This window comes from Ovis aries, chromosome 9 (genome assembly GCF_016772045.2).
Source record: "Ovis aries strain OAR_USU_Benz2616 breed Rambouillet chromosome 9, ARS-UI_Ramb_v3.0, whole genome shotgun sequence".
NCBI classification, from domain to species: domain Eukaryota; kingdom Metazoa; phylum Chordata; class Mammalia; order Artiodactyla; family Bovidae; genus Ovis; species Ovis aries.
This window is the reverse complement of record NC_056062.1, coordinates 28,008,720-28,031,268: the sequence shown is the minus strand read 5'-3', so window position 1 is coordinate 28,031,268 and position 22,549 is coordinate 28,008,720. Positions and strand designations below refer to the sequence as shown.

Below are 22,549 nucleotides of genomic sequence, written 5' to 3'. Positions count from 1 at the left end.
TTTGGTTTCATATCATCTTCATTTGCATATACATGGGACAGGAATACATGATATAAGATAAATTTACTTCATGTTCATATTTGTATTTAGCAGGATTCCTATTTTTAAATAGGCCTTCTTTTAAATATAAGCATTTTCTTTAAATTGATGATGAGATCTCAAAAAATAACTGAGGAAGCAGCTTTACTTTTGTCTGTTTTACAAATAACTTAAGTTTCACAATTTGGAATGTTTTGCAATCATGATGAGACTTTTGCTTTTACTGTAAATTTAAATAGTAAGCATTTTTCCCCACATTTCAAATCTATGTGTTTTTTTGGTGGTTGTTGTTCTTCATTGAACAGCATAGCTACCAAATCTCTCTAAATTAATCTGTACTGTTTCCCCAGATGGATAACAATTCTCCAAATAGGTAATAATTTGCTAGTGCCTTTCTGCTCTAGATGCTATTAAATTGAAGTTCTTGCTTTGGTCAAAATAACCAAATTATTTTATTTTTCTTCTTGGAGACAATAATCACAAATTATGGCAGATTTAGCATCTGATCATAATTCTTGATTTTTTTTTTTAGATATTTTATAATGCAGATTAAAGGACAAATATTCAAAAAACAGAAATTTCTTCCCACTTTGTTATTGTTTACAAAGTTATTATTCCATAAGAGAAAACTATAAAGATCTTTAGAATCATATACTCATGTGGAAGTGCCTTCTAATTAACAGTGTATATTCAACAGAATTATAATTATTGGAATTATAGTATCATTTCTTTAATTCTCTCTAAAATGAGGAATGAGGAAGAGGTTTCCCCAGGCCAGCAGTATACATCGTTTGTCTGGATAGTTAAACCTTACTACAGAGTAAATTTATATTTAAGAAAACTTCCTTATATATGGTTTCCTTACATATGGTAACACTAGAATTAAGAGAACTTTCCTTATTATGTCTCCTAAAGTAATCTTTTTAAAAATTTTAAAATATCAAATGGTAAAACAAGCAAAATATTAATTAATATTCTTGTAAGATACTGTGTAAGATGTATATACTTTACTTGCAAAAATGTGATTTTTAGTGCATCATTGTTAGTGCTATCAGTTAAACTGGTGCCATGCCTCCTGGATTTCATTTCTTTAGATGTATGCTAGTGAGGATGCTGGTTAGCACCAGGCTTGTACAGTTTTGTGGAGCCAAGTCAAAGAGATTATAATTTATAAAGAAGCTGGTGAATCTGTTTATTTTGAGAGATGTTCTGAAGGCAAGGAATTACAATAGTAATTTTGTGGATTTTTTTTTTTTAAGGTTGGAAAAGACAAGCCAGGGAGAGATACTTGAATCTAGTTGCCTATTTTGACAAAGGCTAAAGCATTTTTATGGTCTGCACATAGTAGAAGAGTTCTTTCAATGAAAATCACCCCACATTTTCACCAACTTTATTATTTAAGAACATAAATTGCATGGGATTACATTTTACCAAATAAGGACTTAATGAAAGAAATACCAGGAAGCTCTTAGGTGGGGGGAAATCAAGGAGACCAAAATCAGGTCTGACCTAATTTCTCAAGGCAGCTCAGCCTACAGCAGTTAATCCTGCTGCAGCTCAGCGGCTGGTTCTCAAAGTGACCGGTCTCAAGAACCCCTTACATTCTTAAATTTACTGAGGGCCAGGGACTTTCTTGGTGGTCCAGTGGTTAAGACTTTGTGCTTCCATTGCTGAGGATGCAGGTTTGATCCCTGGTTGATTAGGGAACTAAGATCCCACGTGCCATGGTGTGTGGCCAGTTTACGTGTGTGTGTGTGTGTGTGTGTGTTTGTGTGTACAACAAACAGCATATTTTTTAAAATTATTTTTTATTTAGGGCCCCCAGACAGCTTTTTAACTTTTCATGGGTTGTAGCTGTTGGCATCTAAATAGAAATCAAAACTGAGGAACTTAAAAAATATTAATGCACTTAAAAAATCAATCATAAGTCTATTACATGTTAATATAAAGAACATTATGACATATAACTAGGTATTTTCCAAACAAAGAAAAATTAGTGGGAAGAGTGGCGTTATTTTACATTTTTGCAAATCTTTCGATTTCCGGCTTAATCGAATGCAGCTGGGTCTTCATATTTGCTTATGCATTTAATCTGTTGTGCATTGTTTTGATTGACGATTGACTTTTTTTAAGTGTGTTGGTTGGACCAAAGAAAGTCCAGCTTCACACGTAGGTAGTTGGACTTGCTGAAAGGATCTTGCAGACCACCTGAAATTCTCATTTTGAAAACCACAGATTTAGGCCAAGGGTGAGTACATTTGGCCCCATTGGCCAAATCCAGCCTACACCCTTTTTCTCTATGACTTACCAGCTAAGATTTTTTTGTTTTTGTTTTTATTTTAATATTTTTCAATTGTTAGGGAGAAAAAGTCAAGAGAAGAATGTGATGTGAAGATTAAATAATTTAGATTTTAGTGTTCATAAGTAAATTTTTATTAGAATCTAGACACATTCATTTATTTACATGTTGTTTATAGGTGCTTTACATCATAATGGCAGAGTTGAGTGGTTGCATCAGAAATCATCTGACCCACAAAACTTGTTTTTACTATCTGACTCTTTCCTGAGTGGTAATTAGAAATAAGGGAAGGTATTTTTGTCGTTGTTAACTTTAGATTTTTTCCTGCTGCTGCTGCTAAGTCATTTCAGTCATGTCCGACTTTGTGCGACCCCATCGATGGCAACCCACCAGCTCCTCTGTCCCTGGGATTCTCCAGGCAAGAATACTGGAGGGAGTTGCTATTTCCTTCTCCAACCCATGCATGCATGCTAAGTCGCTTCAGTCATGTCCAACTCTGTGCAACCCCATGGACGGCAGCCCACCAGGCTCCTCTGTCCACGGGATTCTCTGGGCAAGAGTACTGGAGTGGGTTGCCATTTCCTTCTCCAAGATGTTTTCCTAAGTACCATGCATTTTTCTCTGGTATATTCAGAACACCTTATGTGCCTGCTGTATATGAGTCTTTGCAGCTGGTGCTCTGAGATCAAAACAAGGCAGAGTTCCAGGACCTGGAGAAGATAATATATACAATTCTGGTAGAGCCATGAAAGCAAATATCCAAGCAAAAGCAAAGACAAAATGTCAAAAACAAATATTATACAAGTGGGCCTTAATGGAGGAAGAACAGGAATGCAGATTTTATCTGTGTTGGTTGATAGGAGTTGCCTGGAACTATGTGTTCAAAATGCTTCGGAGGCTAGGTTCAGGCCTTGCGAGAAAGAGTGTGCTGAAGGATTGTGGGAAAAGAAGAGAAGCAGTGCAGATATCTGGTATTTACCATCTCTAGAATATAACAGCAGCAGATGAATTATACTCATTTGAGGATATGCTTACTCTGAAGGCCACATACTTCAGTTGCACACAGTAAGGTTTTTTAGTAGTTATTTGTGTCTTGCAGATATTGCCAGGCATTCGATCCATCTTCTTTGGGCAAATCGTTTTATGTGTGGGTACCCAGTGTCCTGAGTGTTAGAGGTATTATGTCTGCCTCAACTTCCTAGGATTATTACCAAGGTTAAATGAGATAGTAGATCCTTGCAAACTCTGAAAGTTTACTTTACATTTAAGTTATTATTGAGAAAGAGCTAGTAAAGCATAGTGGAAAGAATGTGACTTTAGTAGCCAGAAGACCTGAGTTTGAGTCAATAAATAAGTAGCCTGATCTCCGTACCAGTACCACCTGTTTTTCTTAGGGCTAATTCTTAGAGTCATACAAATCAAGATTGTGATTGAAGATAATTTTTATATTTTGTGGCAGTGATGATAAATGAGCCAGGAAACAATTTTCACAGAAGAGAATTCTGTTCCCCTAAATGGTAATCATGGTCTTACTAACCCAAGTTGTAAAATAAACAATATGACTTGGTTTAGGACAGACAGAACCAGACCTAGTTGGATAAAATTATTTTAATTTACCTGAACAGTATATTCATATTGTAATATTCTCTCTTCCTTGTCTCTTTTACTTAAACAGTTTACAGTATTGCAACTCATGGTTTCCTGTGATTTTAATGCCAGGAAAACTTAATTAGAATATGTAGATGGCTCTGTATAAATGGGCTTCCCTGGTAACTCATCTGGTAAAGAATCTGCCTGCAAAGCCAGAGACCCCGGTTCAACTCCTGGGTTGGGAAGGTCACTGGAGAAGGGATCAGCTACCCACTCCAGTATTCTTGAGGTTCCCTGGTGCTCAGATGGTAAAGAATCCGCCTGTAATGAGGGAGACCTGAGTTCGATCCCTGGGTTGGAAGGTTCCCCTGGAGAAGGGAATGCCAACTCCCTCCAGTATTCTGCCCTGGAGAATTCCATGGGGTTGCAAAGAGTCGGATACAACTTTCACTTTCTGTATAAACACTTTCTCAAGTTATCAAGTAATCTTTCTGGTGTCCCTTATTCACTTACCAATTATATAACTAGTAGGCATCAAAAGTTTTAGTATAGGTCAGCAAGGCAGAAATTGAGGGCATTTACAATAGTTCATACTTAGAAACCTTTACAATTTAAGGGCTTCACTTTGTTGTCAAAATAGAATTTACTGTGAATCTGAGAGCTTTGGTATTAAATAATGGGAAATGTAATTTTGATGGTACCTTTAAATGTTAAAAGGGTATGTCTTTTAATGCAGATTTGCTAATCTGAAGATGTTCACCACAAATTTAACAGTATACTTAGATCATATATGAGATATGCAGAATACGAGATACAGAGATAATTGAATCCATGTGTGAAACTCAGAAGTCAATTTAAGTGATACATAAATCTGGACAAAAAAATCGTTATCACTTCTCATAATAATTTTTCAGTGTGTGTGTAGGAATTCACACTATAATCTTGTAAATTATATGGGTTTAGAAAATAACTATGTGCCATCACTTGAAACATGCTCATTGTAGGGCTCAAAACTGATAAAATAGGGAGTGGCCATTCACTTCACAAAAAGATTTGCTCACAGATTCTGTTAGATAGGGAGTTCCTTAAGAATACTAGAATACCTTTACTGTTCTTTGTGGGTTGCTTACCCCATCCTTCATCATCTGTTCAAAGCCACAGTGTCATTCCGAATGAGCAGGGCTTCTGTGTTTTGCCTTCCTCTGTATTCCTTGAGGTCTAGGTACCTGGTATGTATGGCACAGATCCTTGATGGTCACAAGAGTCTTCAGGAGAACTGCCATATACCTGAGAGCTTGTGTTTAGTCGCTCAGTCATGTCTCTTTGCAACCCCATGGACTGTAGCCCACCAGGCTCCTCTGTCCACGAAATTTCTCAGACAAGGATGCTGGAGCGGGTTGCCGTTTCCTACTCCAAGGAATCTTCCAGACCCAGGGACTGAACTGGTGTCTCCTGCATTGGCAAGCAGATTCTGGGAAGCCCACCCAACAGCTTATGCCCTACCTAAAGGAGATGCCTGTAACCTGGCCAATCCCTGCTGCTATGAGGGAGGGTGGACACAGTGTTACCCGATCTTCAGGTTTTGGGGAAAACCCAGAAGTTTAGCTGATCATTTTTTAGTTACTAAATTTTTTGAACCACTGTGCAAACAGAACTGTCAGTTTGTGAGCTTTGATTTTGCATTCTCATAATACCATTTTTCAGTGCCTTGTTAAGCACTTAACAGGGGACATCAGTATTAATTTGGTCAATTAACAGTAGATTATGATTTCTTCAGCAAAAGGGATGCTTTTGTTTCAAGATACTTCAAAATAAGGCCAGAGTATGCATTTCCTGCCGTTTGGGAATGTGGAGTAGGAACCCAGTGGATTCTGTTGAAAAGCAGGTGGAGATTTTATGTTGAGGGGCCAAGTAGGGGAATCCCCTACACCAGTTGCAGATGAACAGGGGAGTTTTAGGGAAGATTAGCTGTTTTGAGGATTGGAAAGGTGTATATGAGTTTTGAAGCCTACTGGAAGGAGAGAGGCGAGGAAGAAGAAAAGGAGGTGCTTAGAAATATGTTCCATGTGTTTAAACTACACCAGGTGTTGACCAACCTGACTTAATGCTGATCCCCTTCAACCTTTAAATCTCTTTGTCGTGCAATATAACTGTCTATCCAGACAACATATATTGCTGGCCTGCAATTAACCAAAGCCCAAGCCCCTTTAAAGTAGGAGTAGTTTCTCATTCATCTCTGTGTTCCTTTTGTTCCTTATCTAGTTGGAGCTCAGGTAATATTTATAGAACAGAATTACTCAACTAGAAAAAGAGGGTCAGAATCCAGTTAAGGTAGTCTCATGGTAAAACATCTTTTCCCTTCAATATTGTGCCATCAGTAGAGAAGAAGAGGAAGAAAATTGGCATGCATGGCTTTGGGACCTAAAATCAGCAGCAGAGGGTTAACAACTATATTACCTTTGACAGTCCTTTATTTTTTAAATTACTCAGAAAAGACAACATACATGATTCTGTGTTATAAGCTGTTATATGATATGTTAGTGTAAATGTATTGTATATGTAGCAACACATAGTTTTTAACACCACAGCAGTATCATACTCAGGAATTGATGCTCACTTGCTTAGAACATTTAAGCAAACTTTAAAAGTTTAAGCTTGCTGGCTCTTCTATAGACAATTTTATCATCTCTGTGGCCCTTAGTTGATCTTCATTTTTTCTTTAATATTGATGACATCATCACTATTCATTTGCTGGATGACCACTAATTATTGGGAAATGCTAAAAGTCATAAGTTTCACAAGAGATTGACTTTTCCACAGTGGATTATATCCCTGGCCTGAGGACTCATGCTTATTGAGTGAAATTTACGCCCTGTGCAAATGTTGTATTCTTTGTGTATTTGCCTCTCTCCTTCTTCCTCTTTGAGTCATTCTGTCTGATTCTTTTGTGGCTCTTTCCTCCCTTCTGCTTTCTTTGTGTTTCCCACCCAGATGGTTTCTCTTTCCCGGAGGTCTTTATTTACATCAGGGGTAGCTAAGTGCTACCATTCCCGTCTTAATGATGAAGCAGCTTCCGAGAGATTAAGTGATATGCCCAGGGTTACAAAGCTCATAAACAGTAGAACCAGATGACACGAGATGCCAAGGAGAGAGAATTAGAAAGAGATGTAGCTATCCTCTCTCTTCTGTTTCATAAAGTTATTTCCTAGGAAGTTTTACACTTTAAAGCAGATTTGGGGTTCAGTTCATTGTTCAGTTGTGTCTGACTCTTTGCAACCTCATGGACTGCAGGACACCAGGCTTCCCTGTCCATCACCAGCTCCCGGAGCTTCCTCAGATTCATGTCCCTCGAGTCGGTGAAACCATCCATTCATCTCATCCTCGTCCCCTTCTCTTCCTGCTTTCAATCTTTCCCAGCATCAGGATCTCTTCTAAGGAGTCAGTTCTTCACATCAGGTGGCCAGACTGTTGGAGCTTCAGCTTCAGCTTCAGCATCAGTCCTTCCAGTGAATGTTCAGGACTGATTTCCTTTAGAGTTGACTGATTTGATCTCCTTGCAGTCCAGGGGACTCTCAACAGCTAGTGAAACTAATTCAGATTAGATTGATTCTGTTGTGGTGGAGTTTTAATCAGGGCATTAAGCTATCAGGGAGCTCTTTGGGAGTGAAAAATTGGCTTTTCTACATGCATGTTGTAATAAGCAATAAAAGATGCCCGTATACTCCACCTTCACTCTAGAGTTTCCCCTATTCTTTTAGGAAAATAGTATTCAGTTCAGTTCAGTTCAGTCGCTCAGTTGTGCCCAACTCTTTGCGACCCCATGAGTCGCAGCACACCAGCCCTCCCTGTCCATCACCAACTCCTAAAGTTCACCCAAACTCATGTCCATCAAGTCGGTGATGCCATCCAGCCATCTCATCCTTGGTCGTCCCCTTCTCCTCCTGCCCCCAATCCCTCCCAGCATCAGGGTCTTTTCCAGTGAGTTAACTCTTCTCATGAGGAAGCCAAAATATTGGAGTTTCCACTTCAACATCAGTCCTTCCAATGAACACCCAGGACTGATCTCCTTTAGAATGGACTGGTTGGATCTCCTTGCAGTCCAAGGGACTCTCAAGAGTCTTCTCCAACACCACAGTTCAAAAGCATCAATTCTTCAGCGCTCAGCTTTCTTCACAGTCCAGCTCTCACATCTATACATGACTACTGGAAAAACCATAGCCTTGACTAGACGGACCTTTGTTGGCAAAGTAATGTCTCTGCTTTTAAATATGCTATCTAAGTTGGTCATAACTTTCCTTCCCAAGAGTAAGTGTCTTTTAATTTCATGGCTGCAATCACCATCTGCAGTGATTTTGGAGCCCAAAAAAATAAAGTGTGACACTGTTTCCACTATTTCCTCATCTAGTTCCCATGAAGTGATGGGACCAGATGCCGTGATCTTCGTTTTCTGAATGTTGAGCTTTAAGCCAACTTTTTTGCTCTCCTCTTTCACTTTCATCAAGAGGCTTTTTAGTTCCTCTTCACTTTCTGCCATAAGGGTGGTGTCATCTGCATATCTGAGGTGCTTGATATTTCTCCCGGCAATCTTGATTCCAGCTTGTGCTTCTTCCAGCCCAGCATTCTCATGATGTACTCTGCATAGAAGTTAGATAAGCAGGGTGACAGTATACAGCCTTGATGTACTCTTTTTCCTATTTGGAACCAGTCTGTTGTTCCATGCCCAGTTCTAACTGTTGCTTTCTGACCTGCATATACGTTTCTCAAGAGGCAGGTCAGGTGGTCTGGTATTCCCATCTCTTTCAGAATTTTCCACAGTTTATTGTGATCCACATAGTCAAAGGCTTTGGCATAGTCAATAAAGCAGAAATAGATGTTTTTCTGGAACTCTCTTGCTTTTTCTATGATCCAGAGGATGCTGGCAATTTGATCTCTGGTTCCTCTGCCTTTTCTAAAACCAACTTGAACATCAGGGAGTTCACGGTTCACGTATTGCTGCAGCCTGGCTTGGAGCATGTTGAGCGTCACTGTACTGATAGAAGTGGTGACCAGGCTTTGTACGATGCCTACTACAGGTGGTGCTTAATCCGTGCTAGTTGGAGTATTAATGCACAGGCATTGTTTGAGGGCTTGCCTATAAAAGGTATTCGTATACTTTATATACATTATTGTTTATTTCTCACAGTTCTACAGCAACTATACCTGTATTATAGATTAGGAAATATGCAGAGAGGTGAGATGGCTTCCCTCAGGTCATAAGTGCTTAAATTCAAACCCAGGTTTAGGTGACACCAGAGTTCACGTTCTTTCCCTTGTATACCACATCAACTCTTGAAAACCTTTCCACTTTTTTTTTTCCTTCTCTCAATTAAAGCATTTCGTGCATCTCTTTAAAAATTGATGTGTTCTGGGACTCTCAGGTAGTGAACAGTGAACCCAGATTATGAATCTCTGTTGATGCCCTCTGGTGACACTGATGGAATCTGCTCCATCTGGCTGAGAACCTCTTGCTTAGTCACTTGTGTTTAGAGATCAGGGAGTAGGGTTCATATCAGGCCTTATATAGTATTTTATGTGTGCTGATATTGCTTTCAAAGCAGCCCCTAGAGAATCACGTTGTAGCTGAGCCCATTTTATAAAGAAGTGAGACTCAAAAGGTGAGTAATTTGGTCAAGGTCACAGAGTAAGTTACAGAGTGAAACTGAGTCCTCCTTTTGCAGATCCCATGGTTTTGGCAATACATTCAGTAAATAGTGCAGGAGAATGCCTTTTCCGGTGTGAATAGTTGCCGTGCTAGGGAGAAAGGAATAGGATGTTTATTACACCACAAGTTTAGAACAAATTCCATGAAATATACTTCAAGCATAGCAGCAGTAATCCCATGCACATCCATCATCCCTTTTAATCTTTGCAGCATCCACGTGCCGGAGAGGAATGCGTGGAAAATGCAGGTTCTGTTTTTAGCAGACTGGTTCCTGGAGGTGACATATTTACCCAGTGTCTCACTATCAGGAGGTCAGAAGGATAACAAATACATCTCTGAGGAGAGGGGAAGCTTTAGAATGAGAGATGACTATAATTAAAGTTATTAGGAAAGAAAGGTTCAGGTATCAAGGGAGGAATGAGTCAGCAGCAAGTTTAAACAAACTGTGGACTGTGGGTGTTTCTCTCCTGGTGGCTTATTTTGAGAGAGTGTGATGTCATCCGTGCCCAGAAAGCAGCCTGACCCCAGAATAGGAGTAAGTGTCCTGGAGAGATGCACATCACGCTTAAGAATTGTCTTGTTGAGGTATTAGTTCCTGAGATTGGAAGGAGCTAGTTTGTAATTATTAGATGAATATAATGAGTATCCATTTGTAGTTGACATCTGGCTCCTACCAGCCTCTGGGGAACCACTGTTTGTTTTTTTTTCTCCATATAGTTTTGGCTTTTCTAGCTTGCTGCATACATGGAGTCATGCAGGGTGTAGCCTTGTAAGTGGCTTTTTTCCACTAAAGCAAGAACGCATGTGAGTTTCATCCGCAGTTTGTTGCGTCGTGTTGCTATAATAGTCCGTCATATAGATGTACCATAGTTATATGCTCTTCTGTTCAGTCACCAATTCAAGGTCGTTTCAGTGGCTTCCAGCTTGGAGCCATTATGTTTAAAGCTGTTCCAAGTGTCATGTGTAGGCTTTTATGTGAATGTGAGTTTTAATTTCTCTAGGATAAATATCTAGGTGTGCAACTGCTGGCTTATGTGGTGAGTACACATTTAACTTACAAGACACTGATAGACTGTTTTCCAGCATGGTCCCATCTTATATGCCCGTTAAGTATTGTATTAATAGTTGCTGTGTACCCTCACCAGTCCTTGGGTTATTTTGGTTTTGTTTTTAATTTTAGCCATTCTAGTAAGTCTGTAAGGTTAGCTCATTGTAGACTTAGTTTGTGTTTTTCTAATGACAATGATGCTGAACATGAAGTTCCTTTTTTGTGCTTAAATTTTTCATATAATGTTCATGTTTTGGTATTCGTGTATCTCCTACATTTATTATTTAGTTTATCCAAGAGTCATTTTAGACAGTTTGGGGCAGTGGTTCTCACTCAGTCTGTTCCCACACCAGCAGCCATCAGCATCACCTGGAAACTTACTGAAAATACAGATTTTTCAGATGTACTCAAGAGCAACTGAATCGGAAACTCTGGGGACGGGACTGAATTTTAACAAGCCCTCCAGGTGATCTCCTCTAAGCCAGAGTTTGAGGACCATTGGTTTGCAGTAGTGGCGCTTACCTATCACTGGATATCAGTATCAGCTGTGAACCTTAAAAGTAAAATTAGAGTTCAATTCCACCCCCCAGAAATTCAGAATTAATTAGTTGGTGTCATATGGGGCTCTAGGCATTTTTTAAAGTTCTCTGGGTGGTACTAATGTACAATCAAGGTTGAAAGTAGCTTATATACCCAAGGTTGTTTAGCTAGGCATTGTAGAGGACACGAATCTGACTTCTAATTCCAAGTCTCATGCAGCTTATTATCTAAAAGGGAAGGTCCAAAAATACGAAGCATAGGTACGGGCATATATAAATCCCTCAGCAATTACCTAATAAGTTAAATTGTACTTGGTGTCCTGGGTTTGATTGTAAACTACCTTTATATGTAATTCTATATCTGAAAGCCTCATTTTTGTATTCCATGTTGTAGTTCACATTCATTCATTCAAGCAGTGTTTATTGAGTATGCTGAGAATGTGGTAGTGAATAAACTAGACAAATCCCTAGTTTACATTCAAGCTTACATTCTGGTCTTTGGCACCTAGGTAGCCTCTACTCACTTTACAGTCTTTAAGTGGAATATAGTACACATCTTACTAGCTCTAAAACAAAGTAGTATGTTCATATGCAAAATTGATAGCTTTAATAATAATATTTTTGTTATATTCAAGTATTGTCCTGCAGAATTATTTGCCTTGTATTTGTTAATATTTTAGTCATGAAATCTATTTTCTTGATAACTTTTTTAAGCCATGTATTTAATCATCTCCATTAATAACACTGTTAAGAGCAGAGACTGTCCAACCCATGGAAAGATCCTAGAATTTGGGATCAGAAAATATGAATTGAGATTCTGAATAATAGTTTGTGTTTTTGATCCAGTAAATAGAATTTTACATTTCTGTAAAGTATAGGTAATATAATAATAATGCTTCTTAGTCCCTAGAGTTGTATAGGGATTAAACCAGATATTTTAAAATGAAAAGTGAAAGTGCTATTATAAACTGTAATACACTCCCTCAAATATTAGTTTCCTAATCTTTTTTTAACTTGCTTAAAGGCATTAACTTTAATAATTTTTATTTCAAAAGTTAAATATTTTATACTTGATTAGCAGTTGTCACACGTCCTTAAGTACAAGGAGACAAAATGTTTGGTTCTTTTGTAAAAGTGTTAAGAGATTGTAAAGAAGGATAAAATAGACTGTCAAGTAGTTAAGGAATGTTCTGTCATTGACAAGGGTGTGAACAAAAAATGTTGATAAGGTGACAGATCATTTTTCAGTACAATATTGGTTTTGGCAACCTTTTCTTGATAGGAGGCAGAGAGTGAAGTGTCGGGAACAGCCCTAGACACATAGCGAGCCATGCTGCCCCGGTGACGTGTGTTCATTATGAGCAGATGCATTGGAGCTGCCGCTGTTCATCACTGCCGTGCATGGGCCTTCACTGTGTTAGGGATTCTGTTACAGATCAGCATTTAACTGCAGAGGACCCCCTTTGTGTCTGAATCTGGCTATTAAGCTTTTCTTTATTTTTTTTAAATCCCCCAGTCACTTATTTCAAATTACATTTTTTAGTGAATTAGCACCTCTGATAATGCAGAACACAAGGCTAGACACCAGGACTGCAGACAAGTAATTCATGTTTTGGAGAGTGAGGCAAAAAAGCAAACTGGCCACTCGAGATGACAGGGCCCTAGAACTTGACTCAGAAAACTTGGAGAGACGAGAGTGGGGTGGGGACGTTGATGAAAGATGTTGAGTAGAGCTTTCCAGGATAAATGTAGCTAATTTTTTAAAATAAAATACTGAAGTTTTCCTGGGCAGAAGAATCAGTTTGCTTTAGTTGTGGGGTGCTTGGTCGGAGCACCTACTGAGCGAGGGCAGGCACCGCACATTGTCTGTGGCACCTAGGACAGCACCTTGGCATGGCACCAGTGCTTCCTGTATATTTGGGAAGTAAGTGAAGACCTATAAGGGAAAGGGTTAAGGGGAGGGCACCTTTTTTTCTCCCACAGGACAAATATTCCATGCATGGCAGATCCTTTGACGCACACTCGGCCTTGGAATGAGAGCATAGGGTCAGGCATCGTGTCCCTTTTCATCCAAGTCCCTTTGGCAGACTCAGGCAGAACCGTGCACTAAGTACAAAGTCTGGCTGCCAATTGGCTGGAGGTGTTCCCAGACTTTCTGGCAACCTTCCTTGCCCCGTTTGACCATTGGCTGCTTACTGGTGGAAAGTACTTCCTTCCTCTTTCCCTAGGGGGACACTGTTCTGTGACTTCACTTCAACTGCTTTAGCAGGAAACTTACAAGTTACCCTTCAGAGTTTTTAATCCCTTCCCCAACCATCAGGCTTAAGTAACCTCCATCTCTCCTGTTACACAGTAGCACTGATTTTTCCACCCACACACAAAGCGTGAAGTTGACTATGCATCTTCCATTTGAGAGTATTACAGAGTTAAGAAAATATAGTTGTTGCTTATGTAGGTATATTTTCCTTCTGCTTCAGAGCATAACAATTTTATTTTTACATTTACCAAAAGCAAAAAATTATTCCTACCAAGAGATGTGTAGAACTGTTCAGCCAGTCACTAAGACGCACTGTCTAGTCCCATTCCTGAAACCCCCTGCCAAGCCTCTCTCCATTTCTTTCTGCTCCTGCTGCTCCACTACTCTCAGTCTCTTATGTGTTCCCTGTCCCAGGAGTTGCCTCTTGTCAGTTTTTGCTAGAGTGAGTGATGGTTCTAAAAGTGTAGGTCTGGTCATGGTTGTCCACTGTGTACCTTTCAAAGGCCCTCCCAACCCTCGTGGCATAAAGATTATTCTGGCAACCAGACTTTTTTTTTTCCTTTTCTTTTTTCACTTTCTCACCACTTTTCTTTCTAGCCCTTTGATCCGGACACTTGGAGTTCCCAGAAAGTATTGTGTTCTCCTTCACCTCTAGGCTTTCACACTTAGTAGTCTCTTCATGAAATATTCTTTGTACCCACCCCTCTCTTCACTTGGTTACGAAAAAGTTTACCCATCTGCCTTGATACAGATACCATGGACTTCGTGGAGTCCTCCCCAAGGTAGAATAAGTGCACAGCTATTACGTGGGACCTTTCAGTCTGTTCAGTTCAGTCGCTCAATCAAGTCTGACTCTTTGCAACTTGATGGACTGCAGCACGCCAGGCTTCCCTGTCCATCACCAACTCCCAGAGACTACTCAAACTCGTGTCCATCAAGTTGGTGATGCCATCCAACCGTCTCATCCTCTGTTGTCCCCTTCCCCTCCCACCTTCAATCTTTCCCAGCATGGGGCTCTTTTCCAGTGAGTCCGTTCTTTGCATCAGGTGGCCAAAGTATTGGGAGCTTTAAAGAAGCTTTAATCTGGTGAGGGGTATCTAATGGCAAAAGTTAGCATGTGAGATTATTTGACAAGAAGAGGAATTTGAAGTAAAGTTTATAGTGGCTTTGAAATAGGCTCCTTTGTTTAAATAGTGTGCACAGTGGAAACCAATACTGAGATACCTTATTTATAATCTGATATTTCAACATCTATGCATACCATCCTTTAAAATAAAATGTTCTCTGTCCACTGCTTTAGGCGATGGCACATGCCAGCACACACATACTGACTGAAATATATTAACTTTCTCATCTTGAGTGACTCATTTGACTCGAATAGCAAGTTCCCCTATGACCCCACCTCTAAAAATAGAAAGTATATTATTATGTTTTCAGAATTCCAGGCTTTGAGAAGCAGTAAGCTACTCTGTTTTGTTCTGATAGCCATTGGCCTACAGCTGAATTCTGATAGTCACATGACCTAGAGACTGGAGTTTGAAGTTGGAAGAGAGGTGGAGGCCCCAGAGGGGCAGAAGTTTGGGAGAAGCATGTTAAAATTACAGGTTATAAATACCAACGTTGTTGTTAATAAAATATGCAAACTGTATGTGAGGATCAAGCTTCAGCTTTGATAATACAATGATAATTTAAGATAATTATAATAACTGAGTATTAAAGGTGCAGAGTATATAATGAGATTCTTTAAAATGTTTTCTTGGTAATTGTGCTTTGGGGGAATCTACTGTAACAAAGATATTTCTCAGTGATATTTAGTAGGAAAATTTGGAGACAAAGAGATGTTTAGAAAATGTTTTATCATATAATATTGAATTTTAAAGCAGTATAAGTATTGCATATGGATTCTGATCACCATTAGTGGGTTAGAAGCCATGAATAGAAGTAGAAAAAGGTCCAAGAGACATATAGGTCAAAATATTAAAGGGTGAAAGAGTTGTTTGCTTATTTTAGTTGAATTTCCTATTACATGCAGGAGACCTGGGTTCGATCCCTGGGTTAGGAAGATCCCCTGGAGAAGGGAAAGGCTACCCACTCCAGTATTCTGGGCTGGAGAATCCCATGGACTGTTAAGTCAATGGGGTTGCAAAGAGTCGAACATGACTGAGCAACTTCCACTTTCTTTTTTCACGTATGCACAAACTTCTCAGTCTTAATCCAAAAATTAGCCGTATTTCAAAATTCATAAACTAAATTCCATAAAATAATAAGATAGGGGTATGGAGTTAGCTATAACTTTTGATTTTCTGTGTTTCTCCTTGTTGGTAGTATTGATTGAGAGTTTGCTTCACTTCTTTTGCAATAAAGTGCAGAAGTCACACCAGATTTCCCCTATCCAATTTTGAAGCAAGAAATCCATTGTGTGGATTAAAAAGAAATTCTCATGGTGCATAAGGGAATAGAGATCACAGGTACTCGTTTGATAGAGAATAGATTTTTTAAGTCAGTTCAGTTCAGTTCAGTCGCTCAGTCGTGTCTGACTCTGCGACCCCATGAATCGCAGCACACCAGGCCTCCCTGTCCATCACCAACTCCTGGAGTTCACTCAGACTCACGTCCATCGAGTCGGTGATGCCATCCAACCATCTCATCTTCTGTCGTCCCCTTTTCCTCCTGCCCCCAATCCCTCCCAGCATCAGAGTCTTTTCCAATGAGTCAACTCTTCACATGAGGTGGCCAAAGTACTGGAGTTTCAGCTTTAGCATCATTCCTTCCAAAGAACACCCAGGGCTGAGCTCCTTCAGAATGGACTGGTTGGATCTCCTTACAGTCCAAGGGACTCTCAAGAGTCTTCTCCAACACCACAGTTCAAACGCATCAATTCTTCGGCGCTCAGCTTTCTTCACAGTCCAACTCTCACATCCATACTTGACCACTGGAAAAACCATAGCCTTGACTAGACGGACCTTTGTCAGCAAAGTAATATTTCTGCTTTTCAATATGCTATCTGGGTTGGTCATAACTTTCCTTCCAAGGAGCAAGTGTGGAATTAATTTCATGGCTGCAGTCACCATCTGCAGTGATTTTGGAGCCCCCCAAAATAAAGTCTGATACTGTTTCCACTGTTTCCCATCTATTTCTCATGAAAAAGCCAGCAATTACTTTTTATTTAGAAATTGTGCTTTATTGATAATTGGAATACTTTATTCAGTTATAATTAGATATACAGAAATGATTTGTGTTGGTTCTGAAGTTGAGAACTGCTGTGGGATAGCAGCTGGTGTTGTAACATCATCCAGGTGTTCAGTTTTAAATTAGTATTGGGCTTCCAACTCAGTCACCTTGTGGAATGAGCCACCCCAGAACTTAGTGACTTAACTAGCCATACATTTGGCTTGTGCTTCTCTGGACTGGGGACTTCCCTGGTGGCTTAGACGGTAAAGAATCTGCCTGCAATGTGGGAGACATGGGCTGGATCCCTTAGCTTGGTGATACTGCTGCTGGTGTGGCTGGGCTTGCTCACACAGTCGCAGCCAGCTGCCTGGCTGACTTGGAGCTTCTTGATCTAGGGCGCCCTGAGTTAGGACAGCTTGTCCCTACTCCATGTGGTCTGAGCCTCCAGCAGACTAGTTCAGGGTTTTCCACGTGGTGGCAAAAGGGAGAAAGCACAGAAACAGAAGAGCTCTTGAGGTTTCAGCTTGGAAATCACACAGTGTAACTTTTGCTGGGCTGTTGGTCAAAGCGGTTGCCGAGTAGCCCAGACTCAAGGGATGGTAGAGTGGACCCTGCTTTTTTGGTGGGAGGAGATAGAAAGTATTGATACTATGGCCAGGTTTTCAATGAAATAACAGTTTTTAACTACTGAAACAACAGAGTGTGTGTGTGTGTGTTACTAACCTCTCCTTGTGTGTGTGTGTGTGTGTGTGTGTGTGTGTTACTAACCTCTCCGTGTGTGTGTGTGTGTGTGTGTGTGTGTGTTACTAAACTCTCCTCAATATGCAACCCTCAAAATAAGGGGTAATTGAAGTAGGCTCATCTTTTTGAGTCATCCCTTTGATCAAGGACATGTTTATTTGGACATCAAAGCAACTGAAGAGATAATTTAGCATAAGTAACATTAAACTATAGCTGGTTGAATATGGGCTTCCCAGGTGGCTCTGGTGAATAATCTGCCTGCCAGTGTGGGAGAAGCAGGTTCATTTCCTGGTTCAGGAGGATGCCTTGGTGGAGAAAATGGCAGCCTGCTCCAGTGTTCTTACCTAAGAAATCTCATGGACTGAGAAGCCTGGCAGGCTACAGTCCTTGGGGGTTGCAAAAGAGTTGGACACAACTTAGCAACTAAACAACAATAGCATGTTGAATATACATTCAACAAATGTGTGTTAGAAAATGGCTGTTTAGTGCCTGGGTGAAGAATCTGCCTGCAATGCAGGAGACCTGGGTTCGAAACCTGGGTCTCAAAGATCCCCTGGAGAAGGGAATGGCTACCCACTCCAATATTCTTATCTGGGAATCCCATGGACAGAGGAGCTTGGTGGCTATAGTCCACGGGGTTGCAGAGTCGGACATGACTAAGCAACTAACACACATACTTATTAGGCTTAGTATCTGGGACTAGAGAAGGAAGAAATGTGACATATTCTTTTCTTTCAAGAAGTCTGTATTCTTACAGAACGGGCAAAATTTATATGCATTCAAACCCGCAAGCATTTGTTGCTGATGTGTCGGGGACTGGGCTTTCGTCAGAGACTGTGCACAGACGACTATGACTTAGTTCTTTTGGTGGAACAGAGAACTAGGTATTTAAAATCCCTGTCACTCAAAACAAAATAATAAGTGCCAGGAGAGAGATATAAACTGAGTGCTGCTGAATTAGAAAAAGAATAAGAGGAGGCAGATGATCCGCTGCCAGGATATGTGATTCATATAATTAACACCTGAGAAGGGAGAGATCTTTGAAATCAGAGGGTGATGGCTTCGTGGAGAAAATGAGTTTTGAATAAGACTTTGAAGAAGAGGTAGAATTTGAATTAAGTGGAGAGGTGAGAATTCTATTTTCAGTTTAGGATTGAGTTGTGTTTTCTCAAGAAAGTATTTAATTAAAGAGAGCCTTTCAAAGTGGCAAATATTAAAGAGCATGAGATAATACTGTAGAAAGACTCTGTAGAAAATATTGTACTGGGAAGATGGCCAGCAGTTTTTTTTTTCCCTCCAGTTGTGCCTAGGTTTAGTTTCCTTTCATCAGATTTTGTGTATTTTGGTTGGAAAACTGAGTAACGAATATTTGTCTTACTTTTTAAGTGCTGTGTGCACTTCATTTTCACTTAGTAATGCACACTTTACTTATATATTGATTTGAAAAATAGAAATAAATATCGTGTGTCCCCACTGACAAGGAAATCCAAAATTAACAAAAGTAAGGAAACCCCCATTGACTGATGTCAGACTGGTACTTTCTACAAGCATGCCTGGATCTATTTAAGATCTACGTTGGTAGAAATTAATTGGGGAATTTCCTTTCCTAAATTTGACAAACTTTCTGTTCTAGTTTGTTCTAAACTATTTAGAGGAGGATTGATTAAAATGCATTTTATTGGAATTATGACTGAATGCCTCTAAGTCAGAATCCTACCATGTTTAAAAAATGCCTTTTATTCAATGCTAATTAAATAGTATCATATCTAAACCAATCACCAAAGTGGTCAACATAATTTGTATAATTAATAATAGAATTTAAAAATCATAATTTTTATTTTAGTAAATTAGAGCCAGTGTTTCACTGTTTAAATGGTAATTAAAGTATATAAATCCCATTGTTTAGTCTGTCATTGCCTTGTCCTCTGAAAGCAGTGATGTTTGACTAATACTGTCTAACATTAACATTACCACGTAATGAATTCAAATAGATGTCTTTAAAACTTTTCTACCTCTTCAGTTATTTTTCAGTGATGAGAATTTTGAGAATTTGTAATAGCTTTTATTATTTCATTTATTTTAATAATTGAAATGTGTGTTCATTTCAAAGAGAATGTATCAGAGGGCTATTCTATATTGAAAATGAGATAACACATGAAAGTGTTTTGTAAGCTGCAAAGTCCTATGCAGATAAATGTGAGATGGTATTATTATTTTGAGATCAGCACTAATTCTTTCAGGGTCACACTAGTAGTTCATAGCTGAGTTCTACAGTCACACTTTTTGAGTTCAAGTCTAACCCCTCACTGTGTAACTATAGGTAAGTTAAAAACAAACAAAAAAACTCTGTGCCTCAGTTTCTCTATTAAAAGTGGTATAAAAAGAGTATACCCACTTCATAGGGTTGCTGTTAAGATTAAATGAATTAATATATGAAAGTCCCTTAGAAGAGCATCTTGCACACAGTAACTGTTACGTGTTAGCTCTCATTTTCATCACCAACATCATTATCACCCCATCGTGTAGAATGGGTAGATATTAGTAACTGCTCTTAGATACAGGCTAATCAGGGTTTTCTCTGTGGAGTTTTTCTTCTGCTCTGTGACTTGCATTTTCATCAGAAAGTTTATTGAGGTCAAGGACTAAATTTCATCCATTTTCATGTCCTCAGCATTGAGCATAGTTCCTGGCTTATAACAGACATTCAGGAACTGAATGGATTATATTATATAATCACACACATGACTTTTTCAGAGAGAGTTACTCCAGGAGAAGCGTGAGAAAGTTGGTAGCATTCGGTATCTGCACACTGTGAGTCTCTCTTTCTGATCTACCTTTCCTTTGCAGAGAAAAAAATGGTTTCGTCTTGTTCCTTTCTGCCTATCCAACCTGTCCTCTTGGAAACCTCCCCAGCCTCTAAGTAACTACTCTGGTGCCTTCTGTAGGAAAGCTTTGTTGACCACTGCCACCTAAGATCAACTCTCTTTTTCTGTGCGCTGTACAAATACACACACACACACTCACTCTCTCTCTGTCTCTCTCTCTCTGTCTCTGTCTCTGTCTCTCTCTCTCTGTCTCTGTCTCTGTCTCTCTCTCTCTCTCTCTGTCTCTCCCTGGCCCTCTTTAATGTTTTTATCTTTTGATTAGGGGATATATGCACATAGTGTAAAATTCACAAAGTACAAAGACTATGTGGTAAAAAGAAGGGTCTTTGCCTCCCTAAGAGGCAGTTACTGCTGCTGCTTTCTCATGTGTCCTTTTTTGAAGTGTGTGTGTGTGCGCGCTGATGGTAGCATGTTAGACTCACTGTTTTACTTGACTTTTTTATTTTTAATTCACTTAATAGATTTTGGGTGTTCTTCCACATCAGTACGTTAGGGTGTTCTCATTCGTGTTAATGGCTACATAGCAGCTCATCCTGTTAACCAGTTCCCTGATGGTGGGAATGACTTTTTTGTCACCAACATTACTGCAACGAATATTTTTAATGTATGTAAAACTCCACACCAGTAGGCCTATATCTGTGAGATAAATCCTGGGAAGTTGCTGAGTTAAAGTATATGTGAATTAAAAATGTTTTAGTTTGGAGGACAAATTGTCCTTCATAAAGATATATTAATTTTGATTCCCATCAAAAATATATGGGAGAGCCCAGTTCCTACATACTGGCCAACTCAGGTGTTACTAAACCTTTTTGGTCTTTGCCATGTGCATAACCCAGGGAAACTGATTTTATTCCACTTCTTATTGTTATCCTTAGAATATTTCTATCTTACATACGTTATCAGCTCTTTGCCATCTTGAATAATCTCATATTTTCATTGACTATGTTCCTTAACTTTTAGGAGCGTTCTATTTTCTGATGTTCTTTTCCATTGACATTTGCTTGACGACCATACAGCCCAAGTTCTGACATGGAAAGTACACGCGCCCTTTTGTGCATCACTGTGTGTTTTCCCTCTCAGTTACTTCCATGTCGTAGTGCTCTGTCATTGTTGTCCTCAGTGGGCAGAATCTGTTTTTGTAATTTATTTTATACTAGTTGGGATTCCCTGGTAGCTCAGCTGGTAAAGAATCCGCTTGCAATGCGGGAGACCTAGGTTCGATCCCTGAGTCGGGAAGATCCCCTGGGGAAGGGAAAGGGTACTCACTCCAATATTCTGGCCTGGAGAATTCCATGGACTGTATAGTCCATGGGGGTCACAAAGAGTCAGACACGACTGAGTGACTTTCACTTATACTGGTTCCTGCCTTTGTGTTAAATATTTTAATGAATATGGCCAGTGTCTGTTACTATATATATATGACTCATTCTGAGTACTCCAACCCAGCCTGTTTACTAGTTCTGGCTTTTACCTTGTCAGAGATACTAACACAAATCCACTTAAAGATATCAATAAGATGTTATGACTTATTTCCTAGTAACCCCAGAGAGAGCCTTTCTGGGTCTGCTCTGCAGAGCTACATGAGTTAAGTGGGAAGAATCTCTTAAAAGATGGCTGTCTCGGGTAATGAAGAAGCTCAGGGACTTAACTGAGCCAATGGAGTGCCCTGCAGAGCCGAGGCCATGAGATCCAGACAGCTGTGCAGGGAGGCCTAGTTCTTAACCAGACGGTCATGTGCACTCCTCCAGGGAACAGGATGAGAAAAGTAGAGTGGGCGGTGACATTGTTAGCCAGGCTGAAGATTGAGGGGGGCAGGTGTGAGGGGATTCAGGTAAGTGGCTTAGAATCAAACCACGGAAAGTCATTGCCAGGGTATGAATTATTTTGACACTTTAGGTAGTTTGGAAATTTGGGATGGTTAATCAGGTAAGAGACATAGTGAGTTAGAAAGTACTGACTCAGAATCGAAATAATTCCTTTATTAAAATAGCATTTCTAACCATGCGATAGGAGAGGTCTGCTGTATACAGTTGTACAGTTTATTATACACTATACAAAAGCACCTGGCTGAGGTGGCAAGGGGTGACTAAATAGCAGCCTGTGTTCTAATCTCCAAGGCATGCACCCATAGTGCCTGGAGGAAAGGGTGCCTTTTGGTAATTCACCTGCTCATTCAAATGCTCAGGGTAGGCAAGCAGAGGCTTTGTTCCATTTATCTCATGTCATGGACTTAATGTGAGGAACATTCTCTGATCTGTTTTTAAAATCCTGGGATTAAA

The 22,549-nt window shown here is 39.7% G+C and overlaps 1 protein-coding gene across 8 annotated transcripts in view; it reads left to right on the top strand.

Moving 5' to 3' along the window:
- Positions 1-22,549, top strand: part of NSMCE2 (NSE2 (MMS21) homolog, SMC5-SMC6 complex SUMO ligase) — a 231,632-nt gene that overhangs the window by 78,445 nt on the left and 130,638 nt on the right. The gene's annotated exons all lie outside the window — the stretch shown is intronic.